This window comes from Spinacia oleracea, chromosome 4 (genome assembly GCF_020520425.1).
Source record: "Spinacia oleracea cultivar Varoflay chromosome 4, BTI_SOV_V1, whole genome shotgun sequence".
In the NCBI taxonomy this organism is placed as follows: domain Eukaryota; kingdom Viridiplantae; phylum Streptophyta; class Magnoliopsida; order Caryophyllales; family Amaranthaceae; genus Spinacia; species Spinacia oleracea.
The window spans coordinates 135,435,181-135,451,392 of NC_079490.1; positions in this window are offsets into that span (position 1 = coordinate 135,435,181).

Below are 16,212 nucleotides of genomic sequence, written 5' to 3' on the forward strand. Positions count from 1 at the left end.
CAGTCAAGAGTAAGCTGTGGATTAATATCATTAATTCCACTTGAACTGAAGCGGCCTCTAGCTAGGCATTCAGCTCACTTGATCTCACTGAATTATTAACTTGTTAATTAATACTGAACCGCATTTATTAGACTTAACATAGAATGCATACTTGGACCAAGGGCATTATTTCTTTCAGTCTCCCACTTGTCCTTAGGGACAAGTGTGCATTTCCTAATTCCTTTGTCGCTCGATGCTTGCTCTTGAACATAAGGTAAGAGTTGTCATCCTTATTATGTCCAGAGGTGTTCCTCGGTTTCAGAGTTCAACTGATCAAATAAACAGATAATCATAGCCTATGATTCATCCGAGCACGGCCATGCATTTCACAGTTTCTAGCTCTCCGAGTGGCCTTGTACAACTTTTAAGCATCTCATCCCGATTTATGGGAGGACAATCCCAATCTTGCGATCTTGAGATTAGACTTCGTTTGATAGGTGATTACCTGAGCGTTGCCTTTATAGCCTCCTTTTACGGTGCGACGGTTGGTCAACGTCAAAGCAACCAGTTCTCAAACAAGTAATCTCAAATCACTCAGGTATTGAGGATTTAGTGTCTAATAATTTTAATGAAATTTACTTATGAAAGATTTTCATCTCTTACAGTAAAGTTTCATAGGTCTTGTCCGATACTAGTCTTCCCAAAGTAAGTATCTATGCAAATGATTATGACATTGCCATGTCCACATAGTTCAAGAAACAGAACTACTAGTCATCTTGCATTCTAATCGTCTAACGTTTTCTATGCGTCCAATTTTATAGAAAACTCCGACTAGGGACCATTTTCAACCTTTGACATTCAAGTTCACTTGATAGACATTTCTTAGTCACAGGACTGGTCCTGACAGTCTATCTTGAATATATCGTCAAATTGAAGGGACTCATCATTTAATACTAAACCAAGATTAAATGGAATATGAAAGTACATTTCATATATGATAAATGTTCAACCCTAATGTTTTACAGCCATGGGCCTCAAACCCATCCTTAAAACAGTTAATGGAATTCAAAGCTATGCTTGATTTCCAGTGCCACAATGTGAGTGTTGTTTCTCACTTGTTGCATAGGTTTAGTTATCATGCTTTTCCAATCTTAATATCTTTTCATCGAATGTTCTTCGAGATATGATGATAAGATCTTTTGAGTGTGTTTATTTTGTGATCTATTCCTTCTAGCTACAAGAGTAGTTCTACGCATTTTGCAATGAAGAACCATCAAGTCAGAAGACATATGATCTACCCAAGTTTAGTGAAGAACTCTTTAACATAAACAAACAACCCTATTTTATTGCTTCTTAGGCAATAAGTACTTTTACTTCAACTGTTTAGGTTGCTAGTGATGCTTTGTTTGGATTTACTTATCCAAGCAGTTCACAGATATGTGGAAGACTTTCCAGTTGTATCTTAGAACATAGAAATTAATATTTAATTTCCCACGCAACAACTCATGGTCTCCAATCCATGTTGCCATTTCAAAACACGATTCTCTATAGCTCGTCCTTATCAATGGTTAACTCCAAAGGGCCTTGCTTGATCCTTTGCCAGTGTTTATGCGTGTAGCATCAATATTTAGCATATCTTTATTTCCTTGAATCAAGAACTATTCCCATGTACCTTTTCAAGTTCCATAAGTATTCTTGATCTCAATCTAGTTGATCTTCACTTAGATCAATAGAGATTGGTATATGTTCGTCATGCCTAAAGTCATACGATACGTTTTTGGCGATCCTCATATTATATCATACATGATAAATTCTTTTGCAGAATTATTCTCAATTGAATTCTATTCATGTAACTTTAGCTCATTCAATTTCAGTAGATACTGAATCCAGCAAAATTCTTTGACATATAATATAGGTTTAAAAATTTTACTTATATCCTTTGATGTTTTACTTAGTAAATGCTTATACATAGTTCAAACATTCTTTACTTAGATTTATTCACATGGGTCGAATATCTCCAATGGAGTCTTTCGTGTTTGATTTAGTAAATGCCATTACTTAATCCAAAACAATAATATAAGATCTTTGTAAATAGATCTTAATACCCAGTATGCACTAAGTTTCGCCTTGGTCCATCATTGATGAATAATTTCAAATCTAAGTCATTAGCATTTGAATTTTATTTCATAATAGAGAGATATGTGTGTGATACACATAGGACCAATTAAGTTTTATGTACTTCCACTAAACTTCTTATATATCTATTAGAATCATGTACATTTTATGAAACTAAAATTTTTATTAGCTTCACTAAAATACAGTTCTAATTCCCAATTGCTTGCTTAAATCTGTACTTAGATTTCATAAGCTAGCTTTCCTTTTCAAACATTTATTTGGATCCACAAGTCCTATGACATACCATGTACATAGTTTCTTCCAACATTTGACTGAGGAAGATGTTTTGTCATCCAATTGCCATATTTACCAATATGCAATCATTGCTTGAATTATAGACTTTAAGCATTACGATTTTGCATGAGGTTTCAACACAATTCACATCGTGAATTTGCTTGTAACCTTTAGCAACTAATCTAGCTTTGTGTTGTGAACACAATCTCATGTTTGATGGTTTTTATCCTTAAAACAAACTTGCAACCAATAGGTGTGGAATTCATAAATCATGCGGAAAAACCATAAAGCCAGGAAAGCATATTATATTCACATAATCATTTAGCATAGAATTGATGCATACATGTTGTAGCGTGCCTTCCCTAGCTGCGCCCGAACCGAAAAAGAACAAGTCTTTAGGACTCCAAATGTCGTCCCTCCGTAGATAGTCCACAGTACGTCCGGATCCGCCTCAAGTTAGACCAACTAGAATCGCCCTTAAGGTTACTAGGAATTTCGGCTAGTGTTTGCAAGTGTATGGTTAATTTTATTTCAAAAACTTACCCTTTGAATACTTCAATCGTATCTGCAAATAATGACCCTAGGCCCTTATTTATAGAGGTATGGAAAAGGAACTGGAATCTTATTAGGATACTAATTAGTTAAACTAGAATCCTAGTAGGACTCTAATTAATTAATTTTATCCTTTTAGGATTAGGAATTTAATCATCAAACAAATCCTACACAATTTAGGTTTCATATGTGAACACAAACTCTACACGAGCATGACCCACGAGCGTGCAGGCCATGCCCGCGCACTGAAGGAAATAATGCCCTTGGTCCAAGTATGCATTCAATGTTAAGTCTAATAAATGCGGTTCAGTATTAATTAACAAGTTAATAATTCAGTGAGATCAAGTGAGCTGAATGCCTAGCTAGAGGCCGCTTCAGTTCAAGTGGAATTAATGATATTAATCCACAGCTTACTCTTGACTGAACCCGTAGGGTCACACAAATAGTACGTAAACGGATCAAGTATTTAATGGCATTAAATACTCCATCTATGGATATTCAGAATCGACGGATCTTGGTTTCAGTGGGAGCTGAGATCGTCACAGGCAAGAAATGAATACTCCGGAAACGATGATATTGCCGGAAACGGAAATATGGATCGTATCGGAAATATAAATATTATCCAAGTCGTAGATGTTGCCGGAAACGGAAACATGGTACGTATCGGAAAATATTATCGGAAATAGAAATATTGCCGGAATCGGAAATATTGCCGGAAATGGAAATATTGTCTGAATCGGAAATATTATCGGAATCGGAAAATAATTCCGGAAACGGAAATATTAAATATTTATTCGAAACGGAAATTAATTCCGGAATCGGAAATGTTAAATATTGTTCGTATCGGAAATGAATTCCGGAATCGGAAAATTAATCGAAAGCGCGTCGTACGAATTAGCATCGGACGAGCTTGCTAGACGAAGGCCCAGCACGAAGCCAGGCCCACGTCCAGCAAGGGAAACGCGCGCCACAACACGCCAGCCCAAGGCTGCGCCAGGCCCACCGCAAGGCAGGCCCAGCGCGCGCCCAATTAAGGCTGCGGCAGTCGTGGGCTGCGTTGCTCGGGCTGTGTGCGCGCGCGCATGGCGCCCCTCGTGGGCTGCTGTGCGTGCGTGTTTGTGTTCACATACGAAACCTAAAACGTACAGGATTCGTTTAATGATTAAATTCCTAATCCTATTTGATAAATTAATTAAATAAGAGTTTCACTAGGATTCTAATTTAATTAATTCGTATCCTAGTAGGATTCCAATTCTCTTTCCATACCCCTATAAATATGTGGCCTGGGTTCACAATTTATAACGAGTTTTCAAGTATTCAAAGTGAGTTTTTGAGAGAAAAATTCAGTCACATATCTTGCCTAAAAGTGCCGAAAATTATTAGTACCTTAAGGGCGATTCTAGTTGGTCAATCTTAAGGCGGATCTGGACGTGCTGTGGACTATCTACGGAGGGACGACACTTGGAGTCCTAAAGACTTGTTCTTGTTCGGTTCGGGCGCAGCTAGGGAAGGCACGCAACAAAGAGTATGCATCTAAACTATTCTATATGATTATGTGTAAATAATATGTATTCCTGGCTAAATGGTTTTTCCGCATGATTTATGAATTGTCATATGTATCATAACCTAACAGTGGTATCACGAGCCTCTTATTATTTTCATAATCTAAATTGCATGAACATGGTTAAATATTACAAATTTGCAAGAATTAAAAGGGGTGATTAATTTTCGTAATTGTTAATTAATTGCAAATTGCGTTTATTTAATTATACGTACGCAGTTTTTCGGCAGTTTCTTCGTTACTCATCCAAATCGAGTGATTTTTGTGTCAATTCCGCATGTAAAAGGCATTCTAAAATTTTGACAAAAACAATATTTTTCTGCCGAACCCAGAATTCTCAAATTCGAAGCCTAACTATGACTTTTCGGAGGTTTTAGTTTTTCGAATGCAAAATTTCGTAAATTTAAGATGTTAAATCAAATATTTGCGATTCTTGTTGATAAATCTTGAATTTTTGATTGACCTACTGTATATGTTTAACAAGTTTGAATGCCTAGCCTTGTTAATTATGCAATCTAATTTGTAATTATGATTAATTTGTTGAAAATTAGAATAATTTAGAATTAATTTGATTTTCATAATTAATTATAATTTAATTAGATACCTATGATTAAAAACTACCATAAAAAATTGTAAATTTATGATAAATTTTAAATTTTTATGACCTAGACTTGAATCCATGTTAATCGGAAATCAATTGAATAATAAATTTTCGATTTTTCGCCCTAAAATTATGAAATTAATATTATTTATTAATTTGTCATTAATTTTAAATATTTTTTTTTTTAAATTTTATGCGATTCGCTCATATAACTTGCACGCACAAAGCAATGGACGCTACGTGTTACCCTTAAGGGGTGTTGTATAGTGCGGGCATGTGACGACGAGCAAGGGAGCTCGTCGCCCATGCGGCACGAATGCAATGAGCAAGGCCATGGTGCACGAGCACAAGGCAGCAGCCCTGCCTTGTGTCGTGGGCTATGAGCAATGGACGAATGGGCATGGGCGAAGGCAAGGCACGGCAGTCGCGTGTGGGCAGCAAGCGAGCTGCGCCACAGCGCGCACTGCCTCGCGCAAAGCGTGCGGAGCCTCGCGCGCAGCGAGCGCAAGCTCGCGTGCCACGAGTGCTCCGCCCAGCGTCGATGCCTCGCATAGCGAGCGATGGCTCGCAGCATCGAGCGCTGGCAAGCGCGCGCAGCGAGCGCTGGCGAGCGCGCACAGCGAGCGTTGGCTCGCATGCAGCGAGCGCTGGCGAGCGCGCACAGCGAGCGCTGGCGAGCGAGCGATGGCTCGCGTGCATCGAGCGCTGGCGCGCGCGCAGCGAGCACCAGCTCGCATGAGGCCTTGCGAAGGAAAGCAGCTGCAGCGATGCGACGCAGCGCATGGGCTGCGCGCACATGGCCAGCGATGGCTGTGTGCGTGTGGCCCATGGGCGTACGTTGCGTAGGGTGTTTGCGTTGCGATTAGATCGTTTTGAAATTTTAATTTGAAATTTTCAGTTTACGTAATTTTAATTAATTTTAAAATTAATAATTTAAATTATTTTCTTGGATTTTAATTTTGAACATTGTTATTATAATAAATTTTATTTATTCTAATTATTTTACTAAAATTAAAATCATGAATTAATTTAAATACGACTGAAATTAAATTAAACTTTTTGGATTCAATTATAAATTTATATGAGCTTTAAATTTTAATTAAATTTGTATGTTTCCGGTTAGACTAGAAATACATTTTTATGTTTAAAATTAGTAAAGCATATGAATTTATTGGTTTAAGTGGGAGCCCTTTCAGTCATAAACTCTTGATTAGGTCTACAAATCCTTAAGGTTAAAACAACTTTATTAGAATTAATAAGGACTGAATAATTGGTAGATTATTGGTGCCCTTGATTAATTGCTGCAAATGTTTACGTGATGCATAATGTGTTTTACTAACCAGCTATGTGGGCCATTCATGATAATGAATGGGTGAATGGTATATATTGTATATGTACTGTTTTGCAGGTTATGAAGTGAGTAGTATGGCCCAAATAGGATAGAAAATATGGTCTGCGTACCATTAATTTGAATGTAATTGGTCTAAAGTACCAAAGTTGTTTTTCAATTCAAATATGGTCTGCGTACCATCAAATAGTTGTAATTAGTTTTAATTATAGCTTATCCTATTTGAAGAAAATGGTGCCTCCCACGGAGATTTTCAAGACGGACTTTGAAGTTAAAGCTTCAAGATGAAGTCGGGCCATACTAGATCACATTTATCTTATGCATGTTTTAAGTTATTTATTGCTTTTAAATATGTCTTAAAATGCATGAGATCAAAAGCTTGATTATGTTGCATGATTAAGGATTTTAGTTCACTTAAAATCTAACCAACATAGTAAGAGCCTTAAGTTCCAAACTTAAAAATTGAGTTAAAAGGTGCCATGCCAAAATATACACTTGCTTGGATATCTTTTACATCAATCTAGTAATAGTTTTCGCTCAGCGAGGTGTTACTTATTGGTCCTAAAGGGGCAAGGTACACAAATAATTGTGAGTACATGTTAGTTTTGGTGAAACTCAACGATATAAGTAAGGAGTCCTTTTATGTCGTGGCAAAATCGATAGGTTTACCTAATAAGTTCTTAGACGTACCTATCAACCAAGAATAGTTTCTAGACTATTAGCAAAATGCTTTTGCTTACCTAAAATGTTTTAGAATTCAGTCGACAAACTGTGCTTAATTCTTCAATGGTTTTAGGATCTTGGAATCATTTTATTCGCACCTGCCGGAACAATAAATTCGAATAAAATGCTAATAACTTGTTTTAATTGCATGATTGCTTTAATTTTCAAGTTATTATTCATGATAAATGTTTAGACTTTGCATGCTTCAATGAATGTTTTAATTATTGTTTATAATTAAATATCTTGCACTGCAATAAATCCTTTTAGAAAGGTAACAGTAAATTTCCTCGATTGGTAGTGAATCCAAGAACGATTCACGGAAATGAGAGAAAATGAGCAATTTAAAATGTACGTTTCTTATATCGACTTTTATGGTTGTTTTCGAGAATCAAAATCGAATGGCAAACCGATTGGTGCTTGTGAATTCAAAATACAATGTAGTTTTGAGATCATAAAGCATTGAGTTTAAACGCTCAGCTTTACCAATGGTTAACAACTTAATATCTTCGTCCATTTAATTCTCGAATGAGTCTAGACCCTAGACATTCGAATAGATCGATGCTTAGAGAACTTTAGAAGCTTCTGGTAAGATCATCTAGTTGAAACAGAATATTCAACATAAATTAAATGGAAAGAACCTTGTTGGAGTGACATTGGACATGTCTAACAAAATATAAAAGTCAACACTAGAGAAAACAATTCTTAAGGCTATAAGAAAGGGTACAAGAAATAGGAAAACAAAGGAACACATGAAAGGAATTTACAATTCCGTTTCTACCTGTAAGTTTATGTTTAAAGAAAAGTGACCTAGCAATCAAACTTCCTTGGTATCATATACCGCTTGAGGTTCTTACTTCAGTAATAACTCAAACAATGGAAGCTAGGCTACACTAATGACCTACAAGTGGGAAATGAAGCATGGCAATGCTACATTAGTTGTAGGATCATCTAGTTTGTTTTAAGTCCTTTCAAAGGCTGGAACTTAATGGCTATTTTGTTCCATAATCAGCATACCTAAATTTCTGTTTTCAAACACAGAAAGACTCACATTCAAGAAAACAAAAACAATGTTTGTTTGTTTATTTGAATGAAATGGTCAATTACAGGGTGAGTCAATATGCTTGATTAAAACAAACAACTCTTTAACAATAAAACTTTACTAGATTCAAATCAACCCCTTGATTTGAGTTCCACTAATCTTTGGCATTGTTGCTTAGACCATGTCAACAAGTTAACATTCAAAAGCTCTATTTTGATGGACTTTTGAAAGTTGATTGATTTCTAGATCAATTTAAGACAACTAGTCTTACTTGTTGAAAGTAACAAAAGATATAAACTATTGTTAGAACGCCTAGACGATAGAGTTCAAAGCTAAAGAAAGGTTTTATGACTTTATTATTTCACATGGATTTGAGTGAATATAGGTTTATTTACTCAAATGTGATATAAGTTGAATCTGTTTGGCTAGTTCAAAGATTCAGAAGTATAAAATCCACTTGGCAAGAAATCATAAAGATCTAGGTTAGATCATGTTGATGATTACTTGAGACCAAATATGATCATCAATGATTGTGTGTTGTAATTTCACAATCTAGGTCCATAAGATATGGCATATCTTAGTTGGAATAATCGAAGTCAATTAGTACTTGATTCGATCAATGATGGATCATAAAGACTTTTCCTATAATTTCTAAAACAAAATGCTCAACTACCACCAAACTAAATTAAATTCGTCAAAGCTATTGAAAAGTAATTTCAGGATATCTTTTCAATTATATATATCTAAAGAGTTGCTAAACTCAGTGGGAGCTTAGTGTTTGTTATTCAACAAACTAAGGCCCAAGTCTAGATATATGTTTCATTGTGATGAGACACAAGGGTATTGTTTCTACCACGAATTTTTGAGAACATAATGTTTGTTTGCTCGAAATAATGTCCTTTTGGAGATTCGTTTCCAAAATGACAAGTGGGAGAAAATAGACCTCGAAAGTCTTCGAGGCGAACAACAAACATAAACGGACATTCCAGAGGCTTTTCGAAGTGCTTCAGAAAAACCGAACTTATTCTTTAAGGACTTTAGAAGTGGCTTTAAAGAATAGACATCTCTTAGAAGACTTTACAAGTGCTTCAAAGAGAATAGAATATTCAAAGGACTCTCAAAGTGCCTGTTGATATTCTATTGTTTGATGTTCTATACCCAAGTAGGCATAGAGTTCAAGTCACTGGAACTATGAGATTCTTCTATTAGATAGTAAAGAAACATAGAGTTCTGGTCAATGAAACTATGAGATTCTTCTATTAGATAGTGAAGAAACCTACAACTTGCAGTCAAACTATTATCATGTAGATTAATGAGTTTGTGACTTGTAAGAAAGCTATGACGAAACCTATATTCCCTAAAATGGTTAGAGGCCATATATAGACTCAAATGTTTTAAATGGTTAGAGGCCATAAAACAAATTGAAATTTTGTTGATTTGCAAGAATAGTTCCACACCTATTGGTTCCAAGTTTGTTTTAAGGATAAAAACCATCAAACATGGAATTGTGTTCACACACAAAGCTAGATTAGTTGCTAAAGGTTACAAGAAAATTCATGGCATGGATTGTGTTGAAACCTCATGCATAATCGTAATGCTCAAGTCTATAACTCAAGCAATGATTGCATATTGGTACATATGACAATTGGATGACAAAACGTATTCCTCAATCAAATGTTGGAAGAAAACTATGTACATGGCATGTCATAGGATTTGTGGATCCAAATAAATGCTTGAAAAGGAATGCTAACTTATGAAATCTAAGTACAGATTTAAGCAAGCAATTGGGAATTGGAACTGTATTTTAGTGAAGCTAATAAGCATTTTAGTTTCATAAAATATACATGATTCTTATAGATATATAAGAAGTTTAGCGGGAGTACATAAAAACTTAATTGGTCCTATGTGTATCACACACATATCTCTCTATTGTAAAATAACATTCAAATGCTAATGACTTAGATTTGAGATTATTCATCAATGATGGACCATGGCGAAACTTAGTACATACTGGGTATTAAGATCTTATGATATTGTTTTGGATTAAGTAATGGCATTTACTAAATCAAACACGAAAGTCTCCATTGGAGATATTCGACCCATGTGAATTAATCTAAGTAAAGGATGTTTGAACTATGTATAAGCATTTACTAAGTTAAACATCAAAGATTCTAAATGAGATTCTTAACCTATATTATATGTCAAAGAATTTAGCTGAATTTAGTATCTATTGAAATTAGATAAGCTAAAGTTACATGAATAGAATTCAATTGGGAATTATTCTGCAAAAGAATTTATCATGTATGATATAATACGAGGATCGCCAAAAACGTATCGTATGACTTTAGGCATGACGAACATATACCAATCTCTATTGATCTAAGTGAAGATCAACTAGATTGAGATCAAGAATACTTATGGTACTTGAAAAGGTACATAGGAATAGTTCTTGATTCAAGGAAATAAAGATATGCTAAATATTGATGCTACACGCATAAACACTGGCAAAGGATCAAGCAAGACCCTTTGGAGTTAACCATTGATAAGGACGAGCTATAGAGCATCGTGTTTTGAAATGGCAACATGGATTGGAGACCATGAGTTGTTGCGTGGGAAATTAAAATAATAATTTCTATGTTCTAAGATATAGTTGGAGAGTCTTCCACATATCTATGAACTGCTTGGATAGGTAAATCCAAACAAAGCATCACTAGCAACCTATACAGTTGAAGTAAAAGTAATTATTGCCTAAGAAGCAATAAAACAGGGTTGTTTAAAGTTCTTCACTGAACTTGGGTAGATCACCTATCTGCTGGCTTGATGGTTCTTCATTGAAAAATGCGTAGAACCACTCTTGAAGCAAGAAAAACATCTGCTAACTTGATGGTTCTTCATTGCAAAATGAGTAAAACCACCATCAAAGTAAGAAAGACTAGATCACATAATAAACAAACTCGAAAAGATCTTATCATCATATCTCGAAGAACATTCGATGAAAAGGATATTAAGATTGGCAAAGAATGATAACTAAACCTATGCAACAAGTGAGAAGCAACACTCACGTTGTAGCACTGGAAATCAAGCATAGCTTTGAATTCCATGAACTGTTTTAAAGATGGGTTTGAGGCCCATGGTTGTAAAACAATGGGGTTGAACATTAATCATATATGAAATGTATTTTCATATTCCATTTAATCTTGGTTTAGTATTAAATGATGAGTCCCTTCAAATTTGACGATATATTCAAGATAGACTGTCAGGACCAGTCCTGTGACTAAGAAATGTCTATCAAGTGAACTTGAATGTCAAAAGTTGAAAATGGTCCCTAGTTGGAGTTTTCTATAAAATTGGACGCATAGAAAACGTTAGACGATTAGAATGCAAGATGACTAGTAGTTCTGTTTCTTGAACTATGTGGACATGGCAATGTCATAATCATTTGCATAGATACTTACTTTGGGAAGACTAGTATCGGACAAGACCTATGAAACTTTACTGTAAGAGATGAAAATCTGTCATAAGTAAATTTCATTAAAATTATTAGACGCTAAATCCTCAATACCTGAGTGATTTGAGATTACTTGTTTGAGAACTGGTTGCTTTGACGTTGACCAACCGTCGCACCGTAAAAGGAGGCTATAAAGGCAACGCTCAGGTAATCACCTATCAAACGAAGTCTAATCTCAAGATCGCATGATTGGGATTGTCCTCCCATAAATCGGGATGAGATGCTTAAAAGTTGTACAAGGCCACTCGGAGAGCTAGAAACTGTGAAATGCATGGCCGTGCTCGGATGAATCATAGGCTATGATTATCTGTTTATTTGATCAGTTGAACTCTGAAACCGAGAAACACCTCTGGACATAATAAGGATGACAACTCTTACCTTATGTTCAAGAGCAAGCATCGAGCGACAAAGGAATTAGGAAATGCACACTTGTCCCTAAGGACAAGTGGGAGACTGAAGGAAATAATGCCCTTGGTCCAAGTATGCATTCAATGTTAAGTCTAATAAATGCGGTTCAGTATTAATTAACAAGTTAATAATTCAGTGAGATCAAGTGAGCTGAATGCCTAGCTAGAGGCCGCTTCAGTTCAAGTGGAATTAATGATATTAATCCACAGCTTACTCTTGACTGAACCCGTAGGGTCACACAAATAGTACGTAAACGGATTTAGTATTTAATGGCATTAAATACTCCATCTATGGATATTCGGAATCGACGGATCTTGGTTTCAGTGGGAGCTGAGATCGTCACAGGCAAGAAATGAATACTCTAGAAACGATGATATTGCCGGAAACGGAAATATGGATCGTATCGGAAATATAAATATTATCCAAGTCGTAGATGTTGCCGGAAACGGAAACATGGTACGTATCGGAAAATATTATCGGAAATAGAAATATTGCCGGAATCGGAAATATTGCCGGAAACGGAAATATTGTCTGAATCGGAAATATTATCGGAATCGGAAAATAATTCCGGAAACGGAAATATTAAATATTTGTTCGAAACGGAAATTAATTCCGGAATCAGAAATGTTAAATATTGTTCGTATCGTAAATGAATTCCGGAATCGGAAAATTAATCGGAAGCGCGTCGTACGAATTAGCATCGGACGAGCTTGCTAGACGAAGGCCCAGCACGAAGCCAGGCCCACGTCCAGCAAGGGAAACGCGCGCCACAACACGCCAGCCCAAGGCTGCGCCAGGCCCACCGCAAGGCAGGCCCAGCGCGCGCCCAAGGCTGCGGCAGTCGTGGGCTACGTTGCTCGGGCTGTGTGCGCGCGCGCATGGCGCCCCTCGTGGGCTGCTGTGCGTGCGTGTGTGTTTGTGTTCACATACGAAACCTAAAACGTACATGATTCGTTTAATGATTAAATTCCTAATCCCTATTTGATAAATTAATTAAATAAGAGTTTCACTAGGATTCTAATTTAATTAATTCGTATCCTAGTAGGATTCCAATTCTCTTTCCATACCCCTATAAATATGTGGCCTGGGTTCACAATTTATAACGAGTTTTCAAGTATTCAAAGTGAGTTTTTGAGAGAAAAATTCAGTCACATATCTTGCCTAAAAGTGCCGAAAATTATTAGTACCTTAAGGGCGATTCTAGTTGGTCAATCTTAAGGCGGATCCGGACGTGCTGTGGACTATCTACGGAGGGACGACACTTGGAGTCCTAAAGACTTGTTCTTGTTCGGTTCGGGCGCAGCTAGGGAAGGCACGCAACAAAGAGTATGCATCTAAACTATACTATATGATTATGTGTAAATAATATGTATTCCTGGCTAAATGGTTTTTCCGCATGATTTATGAATTTTCATATGTATCATAACCTAACACGCACAGCCCACACGGCCGCTCGGCCCACGCGAGCAGCGGCACAGCTCGCAGCCCATCGATGCGCGCGCTGCGCGCGCTGCCATGGCCTGCTGGGCCTGGCCTTGCGCTGGGCCTGGCGTGGCCTTGGCTGTTCGTGTGGCGCGCTTGGCTTGCTGGGCGATGGCCTGGCTTCGTGCTGAGCCCTCGTCCGGCAGGCCTCGTCCGATGCTTATTCGTACGATACGCTTCCGATTAAATTCCCGGTTCCGGAATTCATTTCCGATACGAACAATATTTAATATTTCCGATTCCGGAATCAATTTCCGTTTCGAACAAATATTTAATATTTCCGTTTCCGGAATTATTTTCCGATTCCGATAATATTTCCGATTCTGACAATATTTCCGTTTCCGGCAATATTTCTGATTCCGGCAATATTTCCATTTCCGATAATATTTTCCGATACGTACCATGTTTCCGTTTCCGGCAACATCTACGACTTGGATAATATTTATATTTCCGATACGATCCATATTTCCGTTTTCGGCAATATCATCGTTTCCGGAGTATTCATTTCTTGCTTGTGACGATCTCAGCTCCCACTGAAACCAAGATCCGTCGATTCCGAATATCCATAGATAGAGTATTTAATGCCATTAAATACTTGATCCGTTTACGTACTATTTGTGTGACCCTACGGGTTCAGTCAAGAGTAAGCTGTGGATTAATATCATTAATTCCACTTGAACTGAAGCGGCCTCTAGCTAGGCATTCAGCTCACTTGATCTCACTGAATTATTAACTTGTTAATTAATACTGAACCGCACTTATTAGACTTAACATAGAATGCATACTTGGACCAAGGGCATTATTTCCTTCAAAAACTAATTAATGTTTTAATTACGTTTTAATAATTTAAATTATGTTCTTGAATTTAAATTATACTTTTTATGATTTAGTTAGAATTTTCATATTATATATTATGCTTAAATAATAATTTAATTTCCAGATTATGTAATTGCATTGAAATAATGATTTTTAATTACTTAAAGCATGGATTTTAAGGTTTTAATGGTTTTAAACCATGGTAGGATGATTGTGGATTATTAAAATTATTGATTCAATGTTCTAAGCATGTTACTTTGGTCTTGGCGAAGTTTTAAATGAATTTATATTGCTGGAAATTTAAAGTATAATGTTTGCAAAGATTTTTCAACGAATTTCAATCACTAATTCAATAATTATGATGCTAGGAAATCAAATGTTTAAGTTTTAATGTTAGGGAAGGTTCTAAATATGTTTAGGATGTATTTAGAATGCTTTATTATGGTTGCGAATGATTAGAAATTGATTGGGAATATTTGTTGGTTGTGTTAGGCGGAGAATTCTCTGTAGACGAATTTTGAGATTGTTAGTGGCATATCAATTTGTTTACACAAGGTACATACATACATGTGTGCTTGGAATGTGTGCTAATTGTTGAAACCATGTTGAATTTGTTGTTGAACTTGGTTATGTTGATATTATTGTTGAACTTGGTGATGTTGATATTATTGACGAACTTGGTTATGTTGAAATTGCATGTTTAATACTGTTGGACGGACATATTGAACTTATATTGCATTATGAGAATTGTAACATGTTAGTATGGATGATTGATACAAACATGTTGGTTGGGAACACTAGATTATTCTATATGTTGGTTTGGATCGATTGGTTATTGTTCCCTTTCTAGCTTTTCACTACTTTATGAGGGCGGTGGACCTTGTTTAGTAAGTTGAAACTTTATACCCATATACAGGGTTAATCATGGTTAAAGGAAAGGTTGGGTAAATTGGAATGAGTCTTGATTTATGCCTTTATGATCACTTACTTAATTCCAAGATAAAAACAATTGTGAACAAATGTGGATTGTATGCCTTATGTGATTGTTGAGTCATAACAGGGTCTCAATTTGTAAATCATGTAAAGTGAAACTGAGTAGCAATAGCTTTAGACTGTGCACGTCTAAAGTGGCGGACAAACATGAGTTGGGGTTCATGGTGGTAGCCCATGGCCTTTTCTGGGACCGGATTGATCACCGTGTTCTATTTTTATTCAAACGTTCCTCGATATCGCAGGTCAGTGAGGTTACGGAGTCGCGCCCGTACCTCGTCTTCCTTAGTGAAGACTGTTGGACGGACAACTCGGTCCATTGTCTATTTCAACTAAAATAATATTATTGTTATAAGTCTAGCCTAGTCTAGTCAAGTATGGTCGTCAAATTATCACGTTTTGTCTGCCCTTATTTATGTTCATTAGTATCATGTTAGGATTGTTCGTTTAATAATATCATGTTAGGATTGCTAGTATTTTAGTATGTAGTACTCAGCGTTGCTGATTACGTGCTTTGTTTGTGTGTGTTGATCATGGCTATGCCTTATTGATCCTGTGATGACCCATTTTGGTGAGCAGTCTCTAAGGATCAATAAGCGTTGCCCATCTACAGGTTTGAAGATGATGCATCATTGGGATCGGGATTAGAGAGCTTGTATTTATTTTTGTTTTGCTAAGTGACTTGGTTTGTTAATTTAGACTTGAAACTTGTCATACTATTTATATTTCCTTATTTTCGTTAATTGGTTTTTGGATTTAATATGCAATTAATTATTTATGAACCTAAAAGTTAGTT